The sequence below is a fragment of the Corvus kubaryi genome, unplaced genomic scaffold (genome assembly GCF_017639235.1).
Source record: "Corvus kubaryi isolate FWS band 111438036 unplaced genomic scaffold, C.kubaryi_AGA036_p1.0 136, whole genome shotgun sequence".
Classification (NCBI taxonomy): Eukaryota; Metazoa; Chordata; class Aves; order Passeriformes; family Corvidae; genus Corvus; species Corvus kubaryi.
Genome location: NW_024580670.1, coordinates 10,433,136 through 10,458,289, shown reverse-complemented (window position 1 = coordinate 10,458,289; position 25,154 = coordinate 10,433,136). Strand labels below are relative to the sequence as shown.

The window sequence follows — 25,154 nt, the reverse complement described above, 5'->3', positions numbered from 1 at the left end:
AAAGCATTTGCAGCATCTGGCTTTGCTGTGCATGTTCCGGGGTTGCGCATTCTTTGATTTTAATGAGCCTCTTACCTACCTACTGAACAGTCACCCGATGTCACCTGAATCTGTCAGGAGTGGCACTGGATTTGCTACAAGCAGAGCACTGAGGCAGCACATCCACGGTGGGGCAGAGTCCAGAATCATACGGCCTGGCTGCAGGATGCCCTTTTGCAAATGGCAAAGGATATCAGCCCTCGCAAACAACCCCCTTCCAAGCCTGCTGTTCACTTGGCTCCGGCATTTGCTATTGCTTGGCTGTAGATTACAGGTTCAGCAGCATGCTAAACAGCCAACATTATGTTTCTGCCAAGGAACAAGGCTCCCGACTACTGAAAACTCCCAGGGGCCCACTGGAGCTGTTGCTAAGCACAAGGGAAACCTGGTTAGCAAAGTCAACTCCATCCTTTTCCGAGTGTGCCTCAAATTTTCTGCTCCACCAGTCCCTCTGCTTTTGGACACCGGCCTTACAGTGCAGAAGGCTCTTTCTAACAGGCACAAGGATGCCAGGCCAAGTCTATCTTAGCAAACAATGGCCTTTATGAAGTGCTGCTGCTTTTGTATGCTGTTGGAGCACGTCTCTGTGAGGATTTTAAGAAACTGGGTCAAAGTTTCTCCTTTTTCCCTGTCAACTAGCTGGAGACCCAGGGAAATACTGGACAATGGAATCTCATCTGATGCATGGTCTGAATCAGCCCCCGCTGACTAAGGAACCCTGGATATGTTGCATGTGAGGTCTCCTCCCCTTCTCCCAGACCACACATCAACATGTTGGGGAAAGACACGTCCTAGACAAAAACGACTGGGATCTGTGTTGACGTTCTTCATGACTTGCAATATCACACAGTGCAGAAGAGGCATCAGAGGCAGCCTCCGAAGGGATAACTGTGCATAAACCTGTCAGGAAAATTAAAGGGCTGTAGACCCCAGCACCAATATATAAGCCATGGTAGTTGTATTATGGAAAGCCCTAAATAATGGCATTCTTTTTAGCTACTTTCTTTTCTGAACTGCATCTGGCCCTGCTTTATTTAAACTATTATATATGGATGTGTTGTTTAAGGAACAGGATTTATGGCAGAAAACTGCTGGTGTTTTGAGCCTTGCTTTCCAGGCAATGTTCTGGTTTCCTTAATCGCTGAGGGCTGGTCTGACTGTCCATAAAAAAGAGGGTTTGGGATTTTTTTCTGGTTCAGCTTTCCTGCTAAAAAGCTAACAAAAAATGTCTTCAGGCTGCAATCCAAGGCCATAGTGAGCTCTCTCTCAGACAGAAATACACAGTGAATTACAATATCTTTTGAGTGTCTTTGGTGTCATCTCCAGAAGATATGAAATCCTTAGGGAGCAGCAGAATCATGATCATCATTAATTAAAGCTCATTGGAACAAAGTTTTGATTTTCTAGAGCAGAGTCTTGAAAATTTTCCAGATAAATGTGACCAGGAACAATTTCAACTTCATTCTCATGCAAACTCAACTGGAAATGATTACAGCTAAATAATAGCATTAAAGTGGAAGGAAATTACTGCGTTGATTGCTTGACCTGAAGAACAATAATGGTCCTCGTCTATTACAACTGATTTTCCATAACATTAGTGTTACACAGAAAAGTTCAGATTAAATTCAGGAAGCTGAAAGTAAGACTAAGAATTAGCACACTGCTCTGGTGAGGGCTCCAGTCCCTTTGCACAAGAACAATCCATGTGGGCAAGGGTGGCCATGTCTTTGCAAGAAGCAGAAATGTTATCTACATTCCCCCAAACAAGTGTGTGTGTGTGTGTGTGTGATCAGCAGGTAAAATCTTAGGCCATTTGCCAGGACAGGAGGGAGGAAAAGGTCCCCTGCAAAGAAACCAACCATCAACTGTGAAAGACGCTGCAGAAAAGAATCAAAACCTTCTGCCCCTCCAGAACAAGAGCAATAATCAGCTCAAATTTTGTTCCTGGAAGACAGGCATTTTTGAGAGAATTGCTCTACATAGGAACTGCTCCGTGCAAGATCCTGGTTTGCATTTTCTTGTGACCTGCATAGATGTAATCCCCTGTGATATGTCCCATGGTGTTTTCCTACCCAGACCCACTTTCAGGGAAATGTGCCCCAACTGGAGTGGGCCTAAAGAAGGTTAGGAGCAAGAGAGGTCAGCTCCCAACTGAAATGGAAATATTGCCACTTTCCCCTCCATATTCTTCAGTGAGTGCTGATAATTCAAACACCCCATGTCCCAACAGCTGGCACAGAGATACACAACTTCAGTCCTTTCCTTCCCTAGTACTGGCATTGCTTTCCCTTCCTGTCTCCTGTCTCCTCAGAGGAAATTGTGTAAAAGGCCAGTTTTAGCCTTATAACTACTTAAAAATCACTACTAAGCAACAGCACTGCTCATTTGTATTAATGAAGGGTAGGGGAGTGTTGGTCATATCCCAAAGTCTAAGCAGAACTGCTTGGTGCCCTGAAGGGAAACAAATTGTTGATTAAAATCCAGTTCCTGTTTGGCAGGCAGGAACTACAAACACGATGATAAGGACAAGTCCTGGGTGACAGTCTCAGCCAAGGAAAGATTATTCCAAAAAAGTCTTTTTTTTATTCCTTGTAGAAATATTGGCATACTGCTGGCTGGATAGCTTTGCCGTGTGCCTTGAATGTAAGATTTTTTACCCTCAGAAGACCTGCCCCATAGTGAAGATGATGCTGGGCTTGTTGGGTGGCCAACTCCTCAGTTTAATCTTACAGTAGGCAGCTCTTTCCCTGCTTAGACTCTCCTCTCCAATTCATCATCTATAATGTTCCTTATCTAATGAGGAGTTAGAGGATAAATACACTGAGGGAGTCCATCAGTGCCAGGTTGTCTGAGCGTATCTGCTGCAGATGCCCCACAGTCCCACTGGAGCGTGCCTTGTCAGGGAATTAACCTCCAGCTTGCCCACTGTTGTACCCACAAGCATGGGCTGACCACAGCTACCACCAAACTGCAGTGCAGCAGCAGCAAATGTTCTGTGGGACAGTCCTTTGCTGTGCCCCAGAGCTGCTGTTATCTGAAACTGCTTTTCAACCGTAGGCTGTGGCTCTGCAGAAAAAACACACTTTATCCACAGGCTTGTACATCAGCTGGGGGTCTGTGGGGAGATGCTTCACATCAGAAAGTGTTCAAGGACCAATAAGGCATGCAGGTTTCCAGTCCCCTGCTTGGGAGGGCAGTAGGGGCAGGCAATTTCTGTGGTGCTCAGAAGCTGCTTGTGATGTGCTGCCGCGCTTCATATTCGCTCTTGCCTTGCAGCAAGTAAAGGGTGGGCACTCAGAACTGCGCTGGCATCGAGGCTTGGAGAAATCATTAATAACAAGCTCATGAACTTTGGGTAAATAATTTTTGCTGCTACCGTGGGTTTATTTGCTCCCTTTGCAAAGCCCTTGTCTGCGGCGCTGTGTGCACCAGCAGATTGCAGGGGTGGGTCCCGGCAGCTGGCGAGCTTCAGATCTCCCGTGCCAACTGCACGCCCCAAGTCCCCACGTGCCACCAGCCACTTCCTTCCTGGCATCTCTGCTGCTGACCCACGCTCGAGCTGGTGTTTGTGTCTTCAGCGCACAGCTGGTCGAGTTTGAGCAGAGGGGTGGGAGGGGAGGATGGAAGGGGCAGTGTAGCCGCAGAGCAGGCAGTCCATCACTCCTCCAGAATGCACTGCCTGAGTGAAAACAGCAAAGTTAAATAGACAGACAGTGTGGAGATCTGCTCCTTTTTATGTGGGCATTGTTTGTCACAGGAAGCATCTTCTCCTCAGCCGCTCGTGGGGAGCTCATAGCACAAATCCTGCAGCCCAGAAGTTTTATTCTTCAGCCATGCCAGCATGACAAGGCCACGTGTGTTGGGATGAATGCAACTGGATTTCAGATCCCTAAGGACAAGTTGTGCAACTTCAAGAATTGACTGGAGCTTTTGTCAGGCAAGTAAAAACACATGCTGGGCGGGGTGTTTTGGATTTGCAACAGTGGGTTGACTCACCCATGTCCATGCCTCTCTCATCCACCTCCTTGAGAAGGCTTGCATGAAGGGTGCAACAGAATGGTACTTGCATCCAAATGTGAGTACCCAGAATCCTCTCTCATGCTGGGATGTGTTCAGCTTTTGTAAAATGAAGTTTTGTTTCTACAGATAAAATAAATATCATGAGACTTCATTGACCAGTAACACACCATGAATTACAAGACAGCTGTATCCTCAGGATAGCCCATAAGCTGAAATATGCTTCCATAAAATGCTCATCCTTTACAATTAAAGCACAAAATAGTACAAGCCAAATGACTATCCACAAGCAATTTGTGAACACATATGCACAAATGCTTAATGATTTATTGCTGAAACAAGTGAAAAACAGAAAAAGCGAGCAAGCCCCCCAGAAAAAGCCAAAATCAACATTTTTTGCTCAGTTTCAAGTTTTCCTTTGTTGAGTTTCAGGTTTTCTTGACAGAATGATTTCCCCTTTATAGCACCCTCCCTCTTCCATGCTGAGCTCCCAGGAATGCTGGCTGATCCTTTTGTGCCACCACCTCTATCTCTCAGGGGTTCTGTAAAGCTGTTGTGTTTGTGTGGGGTCCCAAACTACTGCCTGCAAAACTCGGTGAAAAACCTGGGGCTGGAGGAACACATTGCACACCTGAGGGGCTGCTGGATTCTACACCAGAGCACATAAACAGTGATTTTTGAGTCAAGAACAATGTTCCCCAGGCCCATAAAACCGGAAGTGCTCTCAGTGTCATCTCATGGGTGAGACCTTCAGTGTGGAATGTAACCAAAAGGCAGAAATTTCAGCCCTTATCTGCAGCAGCACTCGGGAAGAAAGAAACCACTGGGAGAGAAAGAGAGAAGCAAGGGAGTGTGGACAGGCAAAAGGGGAGAAATGGAAGGGAAGCAACCTAGGACTTGCTTAGTGGGTCTGATCACTGATAATACTGAACACTCTGGCTGTTGAAAGGCTGCCAGCTGACAATCACACAAGTCTATAGTCACTGTCCATGAAGGAACTGACAAATATTCCCACCAGCCCTGGTGCTGAGTCCCCAGATACCAAGGAGCAGCGGTACCATCACGCCTGAACTGCTCTCTCTGTGCAGCTGCTGCACGGGAAAACACCAGCCATCCCTCCAAGTTCCTGCCTCGCTTGGATAATGTGTTGGCACACGCAGGTCTTGTCTACTTTGAGCCATTTTTCCATATAAAGGTCTTGGAGCAGGAGACCTTTGGAAAAAGAAAGCAGAAGTGTGTGAAAACTGTCCATCATCTGCATCCTTATGTAATGGTTGCTTGCAATGATGGGTAACGAAGGTTTCTCCTCCACTTGTCACCCCAGGCAGGCAAGAGATTGATGGCTGTGTTTGAGTTTGCTGTTTCTGCCCTCTCCCCCCCCCACACCTCAGTAACTCTCCTTATTTTTATACTAAAATGTTGGCAAATCCATAAATATCTCCTGTCAGCAGGAAGCCATGTCCATTTGGTTCTGTCTGCAGACTCTGCTCTCCTCTCCTCATCCCCTGCCAAGAGTTGCTTTCTTGGGCCCTGGGGGAGGAGCCGGGAGTCACAACTCATAAATTTCCATCATGTCAAGCAAATGCTTTCACATCATTCAAAAAGAAGATCTCCTTCCCGGGAATATATAGCTGGATGTAAAGAGTGGGTAAGACAACGGGGACAGTGATAAATCATTGTGCATTGGAAATCAGGCTGGGGGATTTGGAAACTCTGGATTGGTTCCTAAAGGAGGCAACACAGAGAAGTTCATGCACAAGGGAACAGCAACACTCTTCTGCCTTTTCCACTCCCAACAGCCAAAATCTTTACTGAAAATGTATGTGTGGCCAGTGAGAAGAGAGATGGCATAAGAGACAGGATTCAGTGGGAGGTGAGGAATGAGAGGTTTGGAAGGGACATGGCTTTGGAGAGACACAGAAAGAGACACATCTCTCTTGATGGAGAACTGGCATGAACATCTGTTTCCATTGTGCTAAGTTTAGCACACGGACTAGTGAGTGTGTAACCATCATTGTCATGAGTCATTGGGGGTTTCACAGTTTTGAAAAAAGCTTTGCCCATCACCATGAGTAGTACATCTCCCAGATTTGGTCATATCTTTCTCATCATCTTTACTACTGCTTTTTACACTCCTGCTCTTATTTCTCCACCTCCAGCCTTTTTTTTCTTAGCTAGATGAGCTGATGGTAGTGTTAGAAATATGACTGTTTTCTCCCAGTGTGGGGAGACACCAGCCAGCCATGTAGGTCTGGCCTGACACAGTGACATTGTGCTGAAAAGCTATGGAAAACCCAGTCCCTGAGAGGGAGAGAAGGAGTAAGAGATGGTCTGCCAACTTCAGAAGGAAGCAGAATGACCATCTGGGCTTGGTAGCTGGGAGCAAGGAGAACTGGGATCTCTGTAAGCCTCAACCATATCTAGTTATTTTTGACAAGAGTGGATAAAAGCCTTATAAGGTGGGCTGGGCATTTCTCTGTGAAGAGGACTTGAATCCACTTCCATTCTTTCTTTCTATCTCTCTCTTCTTTTGCAGCACTTAAAAGAGGACCCTGGATAGAAAACTGTGTGTTACAAAGCAACCTCGTGTATTGCCTAAAGCAATCAGCCAGCAGCTTCCCTTTGTGTGGGGAAAAGTGGGCTTTTTCTTTTTCTCCCACATGTAATCATCCCTTTCAGTGCTTTCTTTTCCGTTTTGAGCTGTCCCCTTTCTTGCCTCCCAAAGCAGCAGAAGCCACGAGTAATGGAGAGGGAAGGGTGAAAGTCCTGTGTTCCCATTTAGGAGCAGGAGAGTGGGGAGGCAGGGCTGGCATGCTCCACTTCACGGTGCTTTACACTGAAGGAGTTAAGGCCCATCCTTAAGTGTCCTTTTGCTTTAGCAGGAGAAACAATCTTGGGAATAACACACCAGTTTTAACTCCCTATTCTCAGCGGCTCCTCCTTCTCGCAGTCTGACTGGCTTTGCTCCTTGCAGAGCTGCTGCTTCTCTTGACGTTTGTCCTGTGGGTGTACTCTGAGGCTGGAAGCAGGATTTAAGGCCCCCGCAGTCTTAAGACAGAACAGGTAGAGCAAAGATAACTGCCTCTGCCCCAAGGATTTTAGCACTTGGAGCTGAATTACGTCTGGCAGTGGGGAACTCCAGCTGCCCTACCAGCATTACCCCATGGGAAACCATTCTCCATCATTCAGGTGCTGGAGAGATGTCTGGGGTGAGTGAAAGGAGAAGACCAGTATTTTTTCCTCCCAAGGAACCCTTGTATATGTCAACCCTTCAGCAAAACTGGATGGCAGACATGCTTCCCTTCCTCAGGAATTACACTGCAGCTATCACCTCTCTCCTTGGGATCTCCAGACCTTGCTCAGCCCACTTCCCCAAGCCACAGGCAGTCCCAGGGGGCTTCTTTTGTCATGTGCAGGGGTCATGCATTCCCAGAGACAGGCAGGCTGTAACTTTTGTTGCATGTGTGATCTTGCACATGTGCAATAACAAAGTGAATGTGAGCACGAGTTTTTCGAGACTTAACTTTTGTTGCATGTGTGATCTTGCACATGTGCAATAACAAAGTGAATGTGAGCACGAGTTTTTTGAGACTTCAGAAAAACGAACCCAGATGGCATTAGATAAACTGTGGAGGGAGGTTAAGCATGACTTATCTGCACTCCCTACAGTGAGCAGTGGGAGGACCCGAAACAAAGCCCAGGAATCCTGCTCCCTCCTCATGTCTCTCATTTTATTAGTAGCATTTCTGCCTTGTTTGTGGATCTTTCCTCAGCCCCACCATGGGGAAGTCAGGAAGAAATATATTTGCTATGTTAAGAGTCCCTTTGTCTTGAGCAGCAGATTAGAGACAGGAGCATCCCTGAGCAGTGTGTATGCTATTTCTCTGTCTGCTTTTGTGGGGGGACTTGGGGGTGGGGAACTGGGAGGAGGAGATGAGAGTATTGTTCTATTTTTCAAGCAAGCTTGGGGGGTGTAGTGAGAAAAGGATTATTTCCTCCTTCACTGAGAAGTTTGGTCATGGAGGGCTAACTGCCCTTGTTTCCTAAATGTATATGGTGCCCTCAGGGAGTGTCTGGTTTTGATTAGATAGTGTCTTGTGGAGGTTCTTGATTTGGGACTACATGACTGTGAAAGGAAAGTGTGTGACTCCTTCCCTCCCCTGTGAACCGTGAATGAATAGCACCTCTGCCCAGGCAGGAAAGAAGGGCCCTCAGGCCAGCTGGGGATGTGCATTTATTATAAAGCAATGAAGTAGCAAAGATGCCAGGAGACAGAAAGGATTTCTCTGTTTTGTTTTGCTTTTTTGATTCTGCCACTCACCCCTTAAAATGGAAGAATATTGCATGTCCATGAAGCCTCCCAGAGCAGCAGCTTCTCTAGAAAGAGTTCCTTTCGGGAGAGAGTATTGTGCATTAGGATTCAGTCTGGGACTGCTGGGTCCTAAGGAAGGAACCCAGCATTTCCCACTGCCATTCATGGCCCCAGCTCAGGTGCAGGGGGAGACCTGCTGCTCTGAGACTGGGGGTCCTGCAAACAACACCAAGGAAAACCCTCCAGCAGGGATTCCATCCTCAGCCTCATTCCAGCCACTTGCAGAACTAAAGGAGTCAAGCCCTGGGCTGGCAGAGCATCTCCCAAAAGCAGTCATTGGAAACTCTGCTTGGGACTGGAGAAAATCAAGCTCTGCTTTTTCCATGCCTTGCACCATCAGTAGAGGTTGTGCAGCTGGGAGGGTAGCAGGATCCCTTGCCTTTGCATTCTGTGCAGCTTAGGTGATGAGTAAACACTTGTTTTTACTGGCAATAGAAAGCAAATACAACTGAGAAAAAGCAGGAATTTGCATGTGCAGTTAGATGCCATATTTAACAAGGTCATGTTATTAATTAAGATGGTGTTTCAGTAGTGGCTTAGCTACGTGTTGATAAACAAGCCTCCATTTGTTGACCTAGAGACACTGTTCCAACACTGCCCCTTTTTATTCAAGGAATTCAAGCTTGTGAGGAAGATGGGGGAATGAAGGACAAGGAATGGTACTTTCTTATACACAGATACCTTCACCCTTTTTTTTTTTTCTTCTTAGGAAACAAAGATTTCCTCAGTGTGGCTTCATATCTGTGTATGTTCCAACGAGATTCATTCACCTTGAGGAGTTTTTGCACAAAGCAGCGCTGACACTCATTAGCCGAGTGGGTGAGTCAAGGAGTTCTCTCTCCAGGGACACCCTGAGGGAGGACAGGCTCTCTCTAAAGTGAACTTCCCCTCTTTTGGAGGATTTTTGCAAGTGCTAGTTAAACACCTGAAGGCCTGGCTGACTCCTGCATAGAGACTGCACAACAGACACTGCAGCTGAAGCGTTGTTAATTCATCAGCAGGGAAGAATCTAATTGTTTGTTGCTCTGGTGACTGTCACGATGACTATGCAAACACGTCTTCCCCCTCCCTCTCCCCAGGTTCTGTGCCCTTTGATTGTCTCTAAGGTCTTCTCTAAGTTCAGCTGCTCTTCATTTGCATGAGTCATCTCACTGGATGACAAGGCGAGAGAAAAGGAGTGTGAGGGGACAATCTGTCGGGCAAAAACAGACGCCTGAGCCCTCGGAATGGGGCTTGTGTCTCTACTGCTCACCAAGACCTTTCCTGGGAGATCTACTACAGATGAGATGCTGCCCAGTAATTTCCCTCGACATGTGTCTCAGGCTGCTGCAAGATGCATGAGGGCTCGGTGGGTTTCCCAGATTCTGCTGCAGACTGAGATCTTTTCCCAGTGAGCTCTGCAAACCAGGCGGACCAAGTGATCCCCGTCTTTCCCAAAAGGAGCAAGGAAGCACCAAATGAGGTGAGCAGACACAGAGCACAAGGGTGTTGTTCTCAGCCCAGTGTGTGGATTATGGAAATCCTTTCCATGGGAAATTCTGAATACTTGTAGTTTGTGTAGGTTCAGGGAGTAAACAAGCATTTTCACTACACAGGAGTCCACCTGTGTTACTAACTAGGAAGACACTACGTCTCTGGCTCAATCCCACCCTGAATTGTGAAGAGATGGAGGATGGGAGATTCTTTGGATATGTATCACTGTATCCCTGCCCAACTCCTTTATGTACCTCTGCATTCTCCTTGAAGGTTGGGAGCGGTGAACAAGCCCAGTACCACAGAGAAATGCTCAGCATGGTCAAGATTGAGCTCAAAATGGAAAATGCCTCAAGCCTGGGCTAGTTAGCCATGGGAATCTTTTGCTTCATGAAATCTGAGTTTTGAGACTTATGAATGGACAGAAGAGGTATTTGCAAATACCCAGAGCCTTTATGTGATAAATATTACCTCAAATTACTTGGCCAGATTAAAGAAGACATAGACTGATAGCTGATATTACCCCTGAATGTAGCAGGCAGAGCTGTAATCATTAAAATAAATGTCCTCCCAAGATTCTAACTTTATTTATTATTATCATTATCAGTATTATTATAGGATCTAAATGTATCCTGGGCTCCAGGGTACCACAGAGAATGATAACCTTGGCAAAATGGCCATCCATACTCCTGGCTGGAAACAGATAGGGTGGAGAGGAGTTGCAGTGAGCAGAGAGAGCTGGCTGCAAGGAACGCCCTGATGCCAGTCCTAAAATAAGCACTGCTGTCCCCAGGTGGGTGTGAGTCACAAGCTGTACCTGCCAGCATTCCGGGCACAACTCGATGGGAGCTGCAGTGTCCTCCCCTTCAGGAGGGTGTCCTGGTGTCCTCGGATTTCTACCAGTATGTGCAGCCTCTTAGTGCAAGGAAGAAGTAAAGGCTGTGCAGCCTGGAATGCCTTGGTGCACACATGCCTGGGCTAAAAGACATCTCAAACCCATCTCCAAATTAAGGATTTGCCCTCTTTTCTGGGGTGTCCTCTCCTGGCAGAGTATTAATGCAAAATAAAGGGGAAACGGGTTGTAAGGGGAATCTCACAACTTCCATCCGTGTTCTCTGCAACAAAGAGTGAGGCAGGTGTTACAGAAAAAGACGTTTTCCAATTTAGTTATAATAATGTTGTGTCAATCACCAAAATGCTAAGATGTGTGTAATGATTTCCATATGAAAAACATATCCTTTATAATGTATACTTGTGTACCTACTTGTTAATATGCATTTCTATTGATCTATATATATAATTATGTTAGTATAAAACCCTTAAACATATGTCTGCAATCTTATTAAAATAACGAAACAGACTTGGGAACTGAGCTAATTCAACCTGAAACCTGTGGAGAGGGAAAGAAGAGTTCCCCCCCCAGTCCCTTTAATTGTGTTTGAAAGATCAAAAATTTCCCAAACTACTAAAAGCTAAGTAGAAAAATGTGGCAAAATGGGAAGAATTGTTTTACAGCAGAATATTTGTTCACTCTTTTCCAGTAAGCATTGGCTGATATTAAAGCACATCTGATGGTATCTGAAAAATTCTGCAAAGCTTTCTCCTTAATCCCTAAGCCTCTTCTGGATTGTCTGTCCTCTATAGGGCTCCTGCTTTATTAATAAGACTGTCACAATTACAGAGCTGGCTGCAGATTTCCCCAGGGTCTTTCTGAGCAGATCTCTCCCAGCAAACCCTGGATGTTTCTCTCTCTCCCTGAGGTGCCACTACCTGGCTCTCAGTCTCTCACTCCTACAGTGCATTCTAATTTTGTCACACTTGCCCATTCACAGTTTGTTTTAGCATAGGAGGGAGCCTTTGAATGAGAAGAAAAGGAGGTGGAATGAATAAGAAGTTTTAAATATGTGTCTATCAAGTCTAGACTGTGGCCATTCCCATCAGTTACTTGGATGTGCTGAGCTACCCTTGAGGTGCTGTCCTTGGGTTTGGTCTGTCTTTCTTGGACATCCTTTTACCTCACCCTCACTCTGATGCTCTTTTCAGACAAAAACCACCTCTGGCTGTAGCTGTTGCTGGGTCCAGCATCTGACCAGCTGGTGTAGACATCAAAAGGAATGGCTCCTTCATCAGCTCTCGAGCACCTGCAGAGACTTTCTGGATTCATGGCTTGCTCCCTGGGTGAAATTCCAAACAGTACTCACTGAGCTAATGTAGTGTGTGCATATAACCAATATTATACACACAGACAAGTTACACACATCACAAATCCTCTCCCTGCAGGAATTTCGTGGAGTGAAAAGTTTCAGTGAACTTTGGGAGGAATTTCTATTGAACGCTGAGTTTCTCCAGCAGGTATTTCAAGGAAAGTTGATGGGAGTTTTGCCTTCATAGCCACTGGCCTTTCTTGGAGGTGCCTGTGAGTTTATTACTAATTAAAATGTTGTTCTCCCAGCTTGCAAGAGAGTTAAATATTGAACACCTCTCCCATGCTTTCCAATGCTCCACTTATGGTTTCAGGTCATCAAAGAATTACCTTCATAAGGGACTGTTAATTACACATTTTTCAGGTATTTACGATAGATTTAAAATGATCTCAAGGCTTGATCCAAGATAGCCATAAACACAACGGGCTTTGAATGAATGCCCTTCTGATGAAGGTGCAGCAATTGGCTGCTCCTGTTCTTTGTAACCAGAAGGAGCAATTAGGAATCCTCCTGTGGCACTATATCTTTCCTTCTGGTTGCCTGCTTGTAGCCATTACCCAGAGAAAAGCAAAGAGGGAAGCAGCTAAATAAGAACCTTCTTTAACTGTATTTTTTTAATCTTGATTCATCTGAGCCTTTATAAATTTCACAAGTGCTTTTTATTAAAATAAGAAGGCTAATGAAAGATGTCTGAGTGGGTCAATTAACCCAAGCCTGAGCAGGTCATTAGAAACAATGGAGGATTGTACAGGCAGTCACACCTGACAAGCATGGACACTGGCCAAACGAATCAGATAAAGAGATCGATCATTTTAAAACAAATATAATTTGCTTGATTTGTTTTCTTCTCCCTCTCTAATAGCAAAATTGCTTTGAAGACAAATAGTGGACCCTGTTCATGATCTTACATTTACAATAGTCATTGTCTTATAATCCTTAGGCTGCACTGTGTGCTATCAATGTGTGTGCAAATAGCATCAGACAACTACATTAGTCTGGGCTGATATTTTGGGGAAAACTCTGCTCATGTCGAGTACAGTTAGAGGTATCAATTGTGCCTTGCACTTCTGAGGTATTAATTTACTGGCTATGTTCCTCTTCTAATTTAGACCACCACGCTGCCTGCTCTAGGCTGCAAGGTCTTCCCTATGGGTCCTCACACTACCCAGAGACTCAGCAGGATTACAGACTCCTTTCTCTACACCTGTCCTTTTTGATCTCTTTAACCACAGGAAGAAGCCTCTCTGTATTAGAGTTCAGTTTGCAGCTGCCAGCAAATCCCACAGCAATTAAGCCCACTGCAAAGCTTGCTGAGAACCTCTCCAAGTGCCAGATGGGTCCCTTCTACCCACTTCCTGCCCTATTACCATGAAGGCACTCGAACACTAAAAAAGGACTCCCTAATAAAAGTGCTGGCTCTACAGGGGTTTCTCTCCTTGGAGAGAGGAACCTGTGGCAGATGCTAGTCCTGGCATGGAAGGTGCTAGTGGGAGAAGGTGAGGAGGACAACGGGGTTGTGCAGTTTTTCTTGGGCCGTTTTGAAGACAGGTAGGCCCACCTACCCCCCTGTGAGCCTGTGGGCACCCCAGGCCTGTCCAGAGCCCTCCTCAAATCACCCTGGCTTGTATTAGTATGCCCTGGGGCACATTCAGATCTGCTGCCCGCATGATGCCAGCAAGATGGCTCTGTGAACAGGATGCTGGCAGGAGGCAAAATGCACTCTGCTTTCAGCCTTTGTAAAGGCTGCTCTTTCAGAGAGCAACAGACATCCCGCAGGAACCCTTGGAGAACAGAGTAGAACAGATACGACAACAGAAAATTTGGGGATGCAAGTCAGAAACAGCAGTTTCTTTTTTTAATCTACCTTTCATGGCTTACCAAGGGAAAGCAAAGAACCTATCAAGGACATACAGCCAGCCTCTCTCTCTCTCTTTCACTGTCAAATTTGTTGCCTCATTTGGGGTTTAAAAACAAATGATTTTTTTATTTTTTCTAAATGAATTAAGCTATCTGGGGATGGATGATGGATTCAGGAGATACAGGGTAGGTTACGAGCATGCTCTTTTGCTTCCCTGTGGGACACCTGTACTCATGAATCTGCAGACATTGACCCAATTACTAAGCCAGCACCTGGATACAAACTCCCTGTGACCATGTCTCCAACTTGCTGTATTCACTGGATTTTGTTCAGGGACTTCTGCGTTTTAGTGCCTTTTTATGCTAAGCTGGCATATGTAAGTGAACTCCATTTTCTGAGCGATTCGCTTCATCCTTTGAGATGTCCTTGTTTTTCTTTTAGTCATTTGAAGCAGGTCCCCTCCTCTCCCTCCTCCTCCTCCCCACATTTCCCAGGATGACCTGCTAATTTAAATGAAAAGGGATTGCAGCAACATTCTCTTTGTCACTGTAAACTCAGGAAGGCTTTGTCCCTTCACTGAGGACAAAAAATTCAGGACAAAAAGCTTTATTTACTCATCCTGTCCTCCTCTCTCACCACAGGCTTCTCCCTCAGTGCCATGATGTTTTCTCCAGCCTAGGTTTCAATTTCCTTTCTCCTTCTTTCTGTGGAGAGACATCTCCAGTCTCACAGAATTGGTATATTGTGTTTTCAGATATTCAGGCTAAATTTTCCTCTGAGTTAGTGTCCATAGCCTTGCATCAGACTTTTCATTAATTTTCTCTGTGGAATACTCATTGTTTAAGTTTGATGAAACCTCTTCACGTTTGACCCACTTGAGGAAATAAACGTGACACACAGGGTAACAATCATTTATGGTGGGAGCAAAAGGATTTAGCCCAAGCTTTACAAAGGTATTTATGGTGCTATCTTCTATTTAGGTGGCTACTTTGCTATAGATGTTTACTTCTTAATTAGAAATTCAGAGTGCTAATAGCTTTCTGCCTCTAATCTTAAATGTCTGTCCTAGCCACTAGGTACATTTTCAGAATTACAAGCTTGTGGCATGGGAAAAGGACAATACACTGTCAGAAACTCTTCAGGTTATCAGTAAAACCCAGTTTCTGGGCAAATAGGTAAATTCTGGGTAAAATTTGCATTGGGGGCATCCTCAGGAAGAGGTAACTTTACTCCAAGTAGCTGGGAGTACCCTCTTGGAGCTGCCTAAGTCCTGAATTCCACTGGCTGTACTGTAAGGTAAGGTTTCCAGAGGCCTGAGCCTTCCTGTCTTTTTGAGAAAATCCTGTTGACCTAAACGTGGTCCCAGCAGATTTGACGGAGACCCAGTAGTGGCAGGTGTGCACTAACAAACAGTTATGCTTCTCTGCAGCCTTGAAGGAAAGAGAAAGAAAATACACAAACTGTGGACTCTCTTTCTCTGCATGAGAGATCCCCAGACTAGTAATCACATTAGGAAGGACAAAAATTCCTCTAGGAATTGAAACACTTTCAGTATAGGACACAAGGGCAAAAGGTCTTTATTGGAGAAGAAAATACCTCATGCACTTGGGCTGCAGGTTTTATGTGATGTCTAGAAAAGACGACAGTAAAATTGGCACCTCCTTGCTCAAGAGGTCCCCAGTGAACATTCAAGACATATCTTGTTTGCAAACACAAATGGATTTTTACTCCTGTTTTCCCTGAGGAGATTGCAGAGCTATGGCAGAGTGAGCTGTGTTCTCTTCTGGCTCGTGCATCATCATCAAATCTGTCGGCTAATTTCCATTTGAAGAATCGTTATTGCCAATGAGGAGGCAAGAGCCAGACTGAATTCTCCTCCAATCAGGGTAGAGTTGGATGAGTTGGCATTTAGAGAGATCATCTTTCTGAGTGGTGAGCAGAGACCCGTGGAAGTGGAAAAATTATTGGATCCATTGGAGGCCACCACTGGAAATCTGCCTTCCTGACTGCTGCTGTGCTTTAATCTTGTAGAGAGGAACAGCTTCATGTTTCTTTTTTTAGTTTGTGTGCTGGTTTGCTTCCATCTTGCCGTCCAAAAACATGGAAGCTCTCAAATGACCATTAGTATGTGGCACCTGAGAGTCAATTTATATAATTTCTTCAGCTGTTCTAAAAGAAACAGCAAAACAGGAGAAAAAGAGGACTTTCTCCTTTGGGTCTACCTCTGAATCTCTGGAAGAGGTTTTATTTGCAAGGGCTGCCAGACAGCCTTGCTACCTGAGAAACACCACCAAGGAATTCCTAGGAAATGAGTAGGATAAGAAATCAGAAGCTATTTGCAATGCCTTATCTTCCTGTGAGAACAGATCTCAAATTTGCCTTCAGACCCAAAAGGAAGCAGCATTTTCACCCATACTTACCTGGATGATGATGACAATGATGATGACGATGATTTTTTAAATTTTGTTTCTCAGTCTTGTCCTCCCTTCCCTTCCTGTGCAATACAGGACTTCTCTTCATCTTCCTTGTTTTCTTCCTATTAATTTCTCTTTCTCTCTACTGACCTTACATCCTCCAAAGAGGAAGAGAATCTTGAAGCAAAGGTCAGCTCAACAAAAGCTTTTGAAATACTCTCTTTCAAGGAGAACAACAGAAGTAATTTTTAAGGCCATTATAGAGATAGGATTTTTTACAACCTGGTCTGTTCTATTCCCATTTTCCACTTTTTATTCTTAAGTTTGTAGTGAGGGTAAAGCTGACGCCAAATGATAATGCCTGAGATGGGGAATTGATCTCAGACTGGCCACTCAGAGGAGCCTTTCACGCCTCTCTAAAATGGCTTGGAGCTCAGCTTTTCAGGAGCTTAAAGAGACATTTTGCTACTTGGAGCTCCCCCCTCCGTGCTTTGGGTCATGTTATACCAGCTTCTGAATGTCTGCAGGTCCAATGCCAGTGGCCTGGAGAGGGTTCAGATATTCCCTGGTTGTGCAGGTCCTGCCTGCATGCACTGGACCTGCCGCTCTGCTCTGCATGGAAGATGCACCACACTGGCATCAGCTTCTCGATGGGTGGAGGGCCTGTTTGTGGCTGGCCTCACCCTGCTGTGAAGCTTAGGAACAGCTAAATCATGCCTGAACCCACCCTCTCGGCTGTAGAGAAGACACAGGGCTCTAGACCCTGTGGCAAAATAAGCACCACAGCTGCATGAAAAGACTCCTCTGCAAACATTTCTTCTAAGATCAAGCACAGTTTATTGGTTCAGCATTGGAATCATCCTCTCCCAGGAGGGCTATGCCCTTCCTCAACACTGAAAGGGCAACCCCCTATCATCTAACAGGCCATTTTCATCACTGTGTGTGCATTTGACAGATCTGGTCGAATTATGAAGCCCTTTCTTTGTGAGAAAGAGTATAACAATCACAGATAATGGGAATTGTGCACACTTAAATCCCTGCTTATGCTAAAGGATTGCCCCGGGAAGGGAAAACGTCTGACCCACTTTCATTACAGTCCTTTAAAAGACGCTGCTGTGCCTCCTGCAGCCAGGAACTTTGCAGTGGCAGTAATGGGCGGTTTGTGCACAGTACGTGTGAGTAAACAGAGTGACATCTCATCTGCTGTGTGTGCGCTCCAGCAAAGCCTCGCTGGGCTCTTGGAGCTTTCGGCCACTGCTGCCGCTGCCGAAAAAAGTCACTGGCATGTGGAGCGTCGACCTACCCACCTGGGAACCTGCCCAGATACTGCCAGGCTCTGGATGAAGGAACTGTCAGGTCCTGTGCACTCACTTGTATCCCAGGCATCACATCAGAATGAGCAGCTTTTGAGATTTTATTTAGCAGTAATTCCAGTCTCATCCTGTGAAAGGAGTGGGGTGAAAAAACCCGAAGACCCCCCAGGAATAGCCAGTCCCTTGCAAGCATTGAGAGTGCTCTTTAGCAGCAGTCAGAAGAGATGCAACTCTTCTGACTGTGCTCAGGTTGAGCTGATTGCCACTGGTTCTGAACCTAGTCCTTGTATTTTGGTTATTTCTAGTAGTTGCAAGGAGGTAGCCAAGTCCGTATGGAGGCTATTTAGCTGCACGAAGAGAGGAAATACCACAGTGCTCATGGAAAATGGGCCAATTCCATGGTATTTTGTCTCTGAGCAGAGCATGATGGCTCACAGGAAGGTGTTAGTCAATTAAAGATAACCTAATTAAAAACATAACATAAAATCCAACCCAGCATTTGCTCCTGCCTGCTCTTCCCCCAGAGAAAGGAGGCACTGAAAGAGGCAAGGATGCTTTTCCTGCTGTCTCTGTGGATAGAGGCAGAGGGGACATTTGAATGAGTATTTCCTCAGTCCCCATCACTACCAGAGTCCTTTGTGTTCATTTTTGAGTATGAAAAGCCCAGGTTAAAAAGAAATCTCCTCCTCTACAACCTGTTTGCAACTGGTAATATCCCCAGATTCCCTCTGCTCCTCACTGAGGCTTTTAGTACCTCTTGTTACCAGATGGCAGCAGGCTGGCATTTGTCTAGTTAAAATGGATGCTGGAAGCAGCATCGAAAAGCACATTGTTTGATACTGTCATTATTTGCATTTCTGGCTTGGCAGGTACCCAGTTGGACCAATCTGACACAGGCACCTTGCACTGAGGTACCCACACGGAGGGATCAGTCTTTGGATATGAGATGAAGAAGAGGAGAAGGCTGATTTTCCAAGAACCCCTCTAGATCATGGAAAAACATGCTCTGCTTCCCTCTTTCAGGCTGACCTGTTTCCCCAAGACCCCTGGAATGGGAGGGTATCCACCAAAGGGAACACGTGGTGGTGGTGCTGGGGAGGGGATGCTCTCTGCACGCCTGGGTTGGAGCTTGTGAGGCTCTCGGGTGTCAGGGCACTGATACTGTGAGGTGTCAGTGAGCAGGAGATCACCCTGAATGCAGGGGGTAGATGCAAAGCTAAAGCTGGGGTGGTGGTGGGGAATAAATGATAATTTAATATTTGAGAGGTAAGTGTTGGTAATTAGTCTGCAACACTTTGATCATTAATGCATGCAATCAAATTATCATCAAGAATGCTTTCCCACCAGCCACCCCTCCCTTTCCCCCGCTTCTCTCTCTTTATTTTAAGGGCTGGCACACGGCAAAAGTTGACAGCACCAGCCCCATCGTGCAGCCAGGACGCTTTCAAAGGAAGCTGCTGCTCCCTAGTGTTTGCAGGATTCAGAGCTGGAGCCAAAAACTCAGGCAAGAAAGACCAAATTCCCAAAGAAAGGCTGGGCAATAAACTAACGGGCCCAGGCAGTTTTCTATCCTGAGCACCAATTCTTTGTTATCTGCTTGACTGTTGATTCCAATCCCCATGGATACAGCTCAGGTTTTCCTGCTTTGAGTTCTTAAGTGAAATTAAAAGCATGCAGTTCATTACTCAGTGCTCTCCTCTTTTCCTCTGATCTTCTGGCTCCCATCCAGGCACTGCTGGCCAATTACACCACCGGGAATAACCTGCCTTTTTTTCCCTTCACATTTCTACATACTCTGCATCTTCAGGAAAAGGAGGAAGAGATCACACCGGGCACTCTGTGAACTCTACCTTTCAACAATGCTGTGAATACGAATGGATCAGTGTTCCTGCTCTGCAGCCACGGCTGGAGATTAATACCAGCTTTTTGTGAATCCTGCATGGATATCTACCCATCTGCGTGCACTGTATGCATGTGTGAACATGTGTGTGCCCGTGTGGCAGCTCTGCAGGGGCTCAGAGTTTGGCAGAAATGGTTGGAGGATATTTTTCTTGGGTAAATTCCAGTTCAGAAAAATTACCTTTTTTTCCTCTTTTTTTGTGGAAGTTCACCAGCTTTGGTACTGGGAATTTGTAAGACAGGGAAAGAGGAAGAGTTGGTAAGAGGTGGTAAGGCTTTCGAAGGGAAATGCGTTTCTAGTTCAATATTGGGTTTTTTAGCTAAACCAGAAAGTGCCAATGCCCAGTAAATTGAGCAGTGGCTGATACCCCAAACCTCTTCTTGGGTTGCCATGGAAAAGAGTGAGAAGCAAGAGGTCAGTAGCACAATGTACTTTCCCAAAGTCAGAGAAAATCCTCCTCTGGACTGTGCCACCTGAAACATCCCAGGTCAACCTGAATCTTGCCAGCACTGTTGGTGATCCGATCTCCTTTGACAGCCACATCCTAAAGGAAAGGCAAATGAATGCATTAAGATCTCCCTGGATATTTTATCCAGCCATCTATCAGGATCCCCTGAATAGTATTTTGTCTGCAGAGTTTAACATCAAAGACATGGAAAGTCAATGGGTTGACTTCCTTTATATTCCCAGAATTAGAGGTCAAATCATGCTTGATAACAATATAAATCTATACACACGTTCTTGATAGGCATAATAATAATTGGTAGGTGACAGGAAATGCTGGTGAAGGGTGCACTGAAATTCAGGCCACTTATCTAGGCTTTCAGCACGGCCTGAAGCAGGACCTACATTTAAGATTTTTGGCAAGCCCAAAATACTTCTTTTCATTACATAATTGGCCTGTAACTCTAATGATGATAGTGGAGCTGCTCCAGATTTATACTAATGTAACTGACAGCAGATTTTTGGCTCTGAGTCTGTAAGAAAAAGCTTGCCATAAATTCAGTATTCAGACTATCCTTTGTAGTTTCTCCCTTTTCTCAGGGAGGAAGCAAGCGATTCTCACTTTTCAGATTCAGTTCCTTTCTGTAATATTTTCTTATGGTTACTGGGGGTTAGGTGTCATTCAGCTGACCTATTTAAGGTAGGTGAGCTTGATTGGAGACCACGTTCACCCCCTGTATAACAATGGAGATGTTCCATGTGCACTGTTCCCAGAATAGCTCCCCCCAATAATTACTACTCTCAGCTTGTTTTATGGGCTATGCTACAGAGGCTAAAATTGACTCAAGTTTGAAGAATGTCTATTTAAGTATCTTTTAAATTGTGAATGTTTAAAAGAGGGGATTTTTGAGCGCAAGCCTGGGGATTTTTTATTTTAACATTACATTTAATGGTGTCTTTGGCATTTAATGTGAGGGGGTGTACGTGGTATATCTGTGTGTGTATGTTTATATCTAGAGAGAGATAACTCATGTGGAATGAAAATCCATTTAGCAGAAAAATGAGATCTCTTGAGTGTTTGTATTTTCTGCTGCAACTAGAAAACACTAGTACTATAAAAAAATAAAACACAGAATGATCTAAACCAATAAGATATGATTTTATGCCAAGATGTGAGAATGGATCTATATCTTTATCAGGTTTCTCTCACTCGAGAGATTAAAATCACATGGAAGCTTGTTAGAAATTCACTCTATACAGTATATCTTTCAGAAATACATTGTAATGATGTCTGACAGCTTCAAAAATGAATTACAGACTCGGGGGTTACTTCTACCTCCTCCCATGTACAAATCCCACAACTCAGCCAGGTCCACCCACACGTGTGCACAGACATGCTCAGAGGCATCCCAACAGGGTGCCTCCAGGCCTCTGGGCAAATGCAAGATGCAGGATCAGGGTCACTCAAGCTTTTCCCTGATTCAGAGCAGATTGCTGGGAGCCTTTGGTAGCTCAGCCTTGCATCGGGCCGTTTCTATTGAATCATAGGTCAGTTTGGGTTGGAAGGAACCCTAAAGATTATCCAGTTCCAACCCCCTGCCCAGGGCAGGGGCACCTTACTCTAGACCAGGTTGCTCAGAGCTCCATCCAACCTGGCCTGGTTTTCCACCTTTTAAACTTAGGCTTGAAAATGCAATGAAGTGATTGTTGATGGGGAGCCTCACAGAGGGGCCGGGGTTCTGTGCAGACCTGTCCTTGTCCAGGTGGTGTGTGCTGCTGGCTCCTTGCCCCATGGACAAATGCACATTAGCTAAGCCTCCTCTGGATGCCTGCGTTCAGCAGGGAGGAAAAACCCCAGAGTACCTTTAGTACATTTATTCCTCTTGCACTCAACGCCAGGAAAGCTACCACCTCTGTCTCTTGATTTTCCTTCTCCTTTTTTTCACTCTCACTTACGTGTCTTGGGTGGATGCCTTTGCTATTATAAAGTCTATTGAAACATAAACATATACTTTTAAAATAGCATTTCACTCTGACAATACTCCTGGAGAGAGCTGAGAATATTATGGTGGAGATAATGTACTCCAGACAATAAGAGAAGACAGGAACGGGAAGCTTATCTGCTAGAACCCCTATTGCCTATTTAAACAATAATCCCCTTCAAAATGATGTTTTTCTGTGTACGCTCAAAATGCATGATATTCAGCCTGTTCATGTGGCTTTTAATAGCCTGGATAATTTTCCATACAATTAATTCCTTGAATATATTCTGTTTTGCTTCTGCAATTTTTAGCATGCATTGTTCCTCTACGAGTGCAGGATAACCCGTCTTGGAGCAACACTCCAGATCCAGGCACCCACCACCGTGGAGGAGCTCAGTGAGGATGCTCAGGATGGGTGGGTGGCTCTGCACAGCTTGGTGCAGCCACAGCTCCTTTTCTAAAGACAGATTTTAAGGTTTTATTTTTCTTGCCCACTTCGATTTCTCTGGTAGTTGAATCACAAGGATTTTTCTCTGAAAGCAATGCTAAGCCCAGATATGGAAAGAAAGGGCTAGGTGACAACTGATGAGCGGCTGGGAAAGGCAGGGGGGATGTCCTGCATCGCAGGGCTGTGCTGTGATGCTCTGGAAGCTGTGAAGAGCCAGAGTTGCTGCCATGAGCCAGGAGAGAGTTCCCCAAGGGAGAAGGGTGTGGACGCCTGACTCTTTCCATCTCCTAAAGAGCTCCAGGCCAGGGGGGGTTGCCAGCCTGGAAATAAGGGTAGGTATGGACAGATTATTTCCACTGCTGAATTTTAGTGCTTCCAGGCAGCCTAAAATGACCTTTAAAACAAGCACTATGCTCACTCCCACTGACAGGCACAGGGAAAGTGGATTATTTCCCATTACTCCAGACACATGGACGTCCATAGTCATGGAAAAACACTTTTGCCCACATCCCTCTGGGCCTCTGGGCCACTGTGGGAGCAGGAGCTCAGTGTTACAGGACAGGAAGGGCTGGCAAGGCAGATCTTCACCCGGGTGTAAATCAGCTTTATCTCTTCCAGGGAGAACAATGCCAGCTCAGTTTACACCCACTGAGGATCTAATTGGCGTTTGGCTCTGGCTGCAAAATTAGGATTGCTTCATCATTGTGCTTCTGATCCTGTATCACGGCAATCAATGAGGAATTTGATTACAGGCTCCTATTTGGATTCTCAGCCCCTCTTGGGGACGTTAATCATCAAAGTTGGGACTGAGGGGTACAGAGAATTGGCTGGAAAATTTAGATCACTTTTCAAAAGGAAAATGGAAGCCAAGTCTGTGTGGTCTGGAAGAGTTTAATAGCAGCTGAAATTTAACTTGGAAAGGAAAATGATCCCAAGGGTTGATGCTGTTTTGTCATTGACTTGTGTTCAAGCTTGCCTCCTCTCCTCTCTTCAGCTATGATACGGGTGCAGTGACCATAACTGGCCCCTGGAAGAGAATAGAGATGCTGGTGTGATTATTCAGCTTCTGTCATGTTGTGGCTTTAGATATAGCAAAATCTCATCTGCCCCACCTGAGAAAATGCAGATACATCACATTACTAGCTAACCCCACTTTTCCACCATCTTTCCTCCCAAACTGCCCTGGTCAACCCACAGAAGGAATATAAACCATATGAACCATTAGCTTCAGCCAGGCCTGAGCTGGGCATGATCCCACACCCGCTGGTGCTGCCAGGCATGAGAAGGCACTGCCTGCCTTCCACAGCAGCTGGGGGCTGGCCTGCTCTCAGTGCAGGAATCTTCTGCAGGGGTGGGGAGTCTGGGACAGGGATTGCACCCCACAGCCCTCTCCCAGCTGGCATCTGTGTTTCAACCCACCCATTAGGCTCAGATGAATTACTAAAAGCTCACTTTGCATTGCAAGACCATGACACAGATGAGCAATGACGCTGGGTCATGACCCATTGATGATAGAAGTGAATCAATGCACCACAGATGGACAAAAGAGAGATGATTAACTCAGTGCTTGATGCAGAGTGCCAAAAATCAGGATTTCCCTCTGTCTCTGTACTGATTAGCGTGTGACCTCAGGAAAATCTCGTGATGTCTTGGAGCCTCAGTTTCCTCACCTGCAATGTAGTGATAAGGCTCATCACAACTTTTCACTGCTGAAAAAGAACTGATCTTACAGGGCTTGGAACACACAAGCCAAAACCCTCCCTCAGACCCAGTGGGGATAAGCAGGGTCATATGATCGATCTATGAATGCAAAATCCCTAAGAGTGGGCGGTTTTATTTGTTTTCTTCATTTTAATGAACAACACTTCCACCTATTTCCAAGCTCATGAGACACCTTCTACTGCTATGAAAGCAAAAAACATATTTCTCTGTGCCAGCAGCAGACTCATAAGCAGACTAGCAAATAAGGTATGTGCTGCAAAGGACTGTCTCATGGATATACACGAGTTACATCCTTTTCCATCATTTTGCTGATTAATAGGCATAATATCGTGTCTGATCACTGCAGTAAGTATACTGTGAAAGATAACCACTGAAGACATCTAATTGTTTTCCCTTTGGGTTTTTTGGGGGGGGTAATGCTTTAAAATAATGGCCCTAATCATTATTAATTCCTTTAGTGTTCACTGGAATAGCATCAATCACAACTAACTCCTTTGCTATTAATGTGGATGTCACAGATACTTCTGTAGGGTTTCTTTCTGCTAGGATTCGGTGTTCATTAGCTGCAGCAGGTTTTTTCCCCATTATTCCTGCAGGGTTTGAGAAATCTCTTGCTGGGGGGGAGCCAGCAGGCTGTAGGCTCAGCTCATCTGGTGTGAGAAAGGAGAGGTCTGCTTTTAAATACAATGACCCTCGGTTTCCCACTCTGCCACAGAACTGACTCCTCTCACTCGTCCACTCTGCATATGCTGCTTCAGTCATCAAAGATTAAAGACAGATTCCCACACTCTCTGAAACTGTCAGGAGACCCCCAGTTCTCCTTCACACACTCTCCAACCTGGCGTATAGAAGGGAGCAAAAACCCGAAGTTTTAATTTGCCATGCTGACAAGCCCAGGATTTTAAGATTAAGCTGTGTGTCTAATGATACTAATTAAGGAAATCTCTGAAGAACTAGCTGTGATCATA

General features: G+C 45.4%; 1 long non-coding RNA gene across 1 annotated transcript; it reads left to right on the top strand.

Moving 5' to 3' along the window:
- Positions 1 to 9,147: 9,147 nt before the first annotated feature.
- Positions 9,148 to 21,178, top strand: LOC121659069. The gene is made up of 2 exons (XR_006014151.1): positions 9,148 to 9,890; positions 18,560 to 21,178. It is a non-coding gene; the product is annotated as an uncharacterized LOC121659069 (long non-coding RNA).
- Positions 21,179 to 25,154: the final 3,976 nt, after the last annotated feature.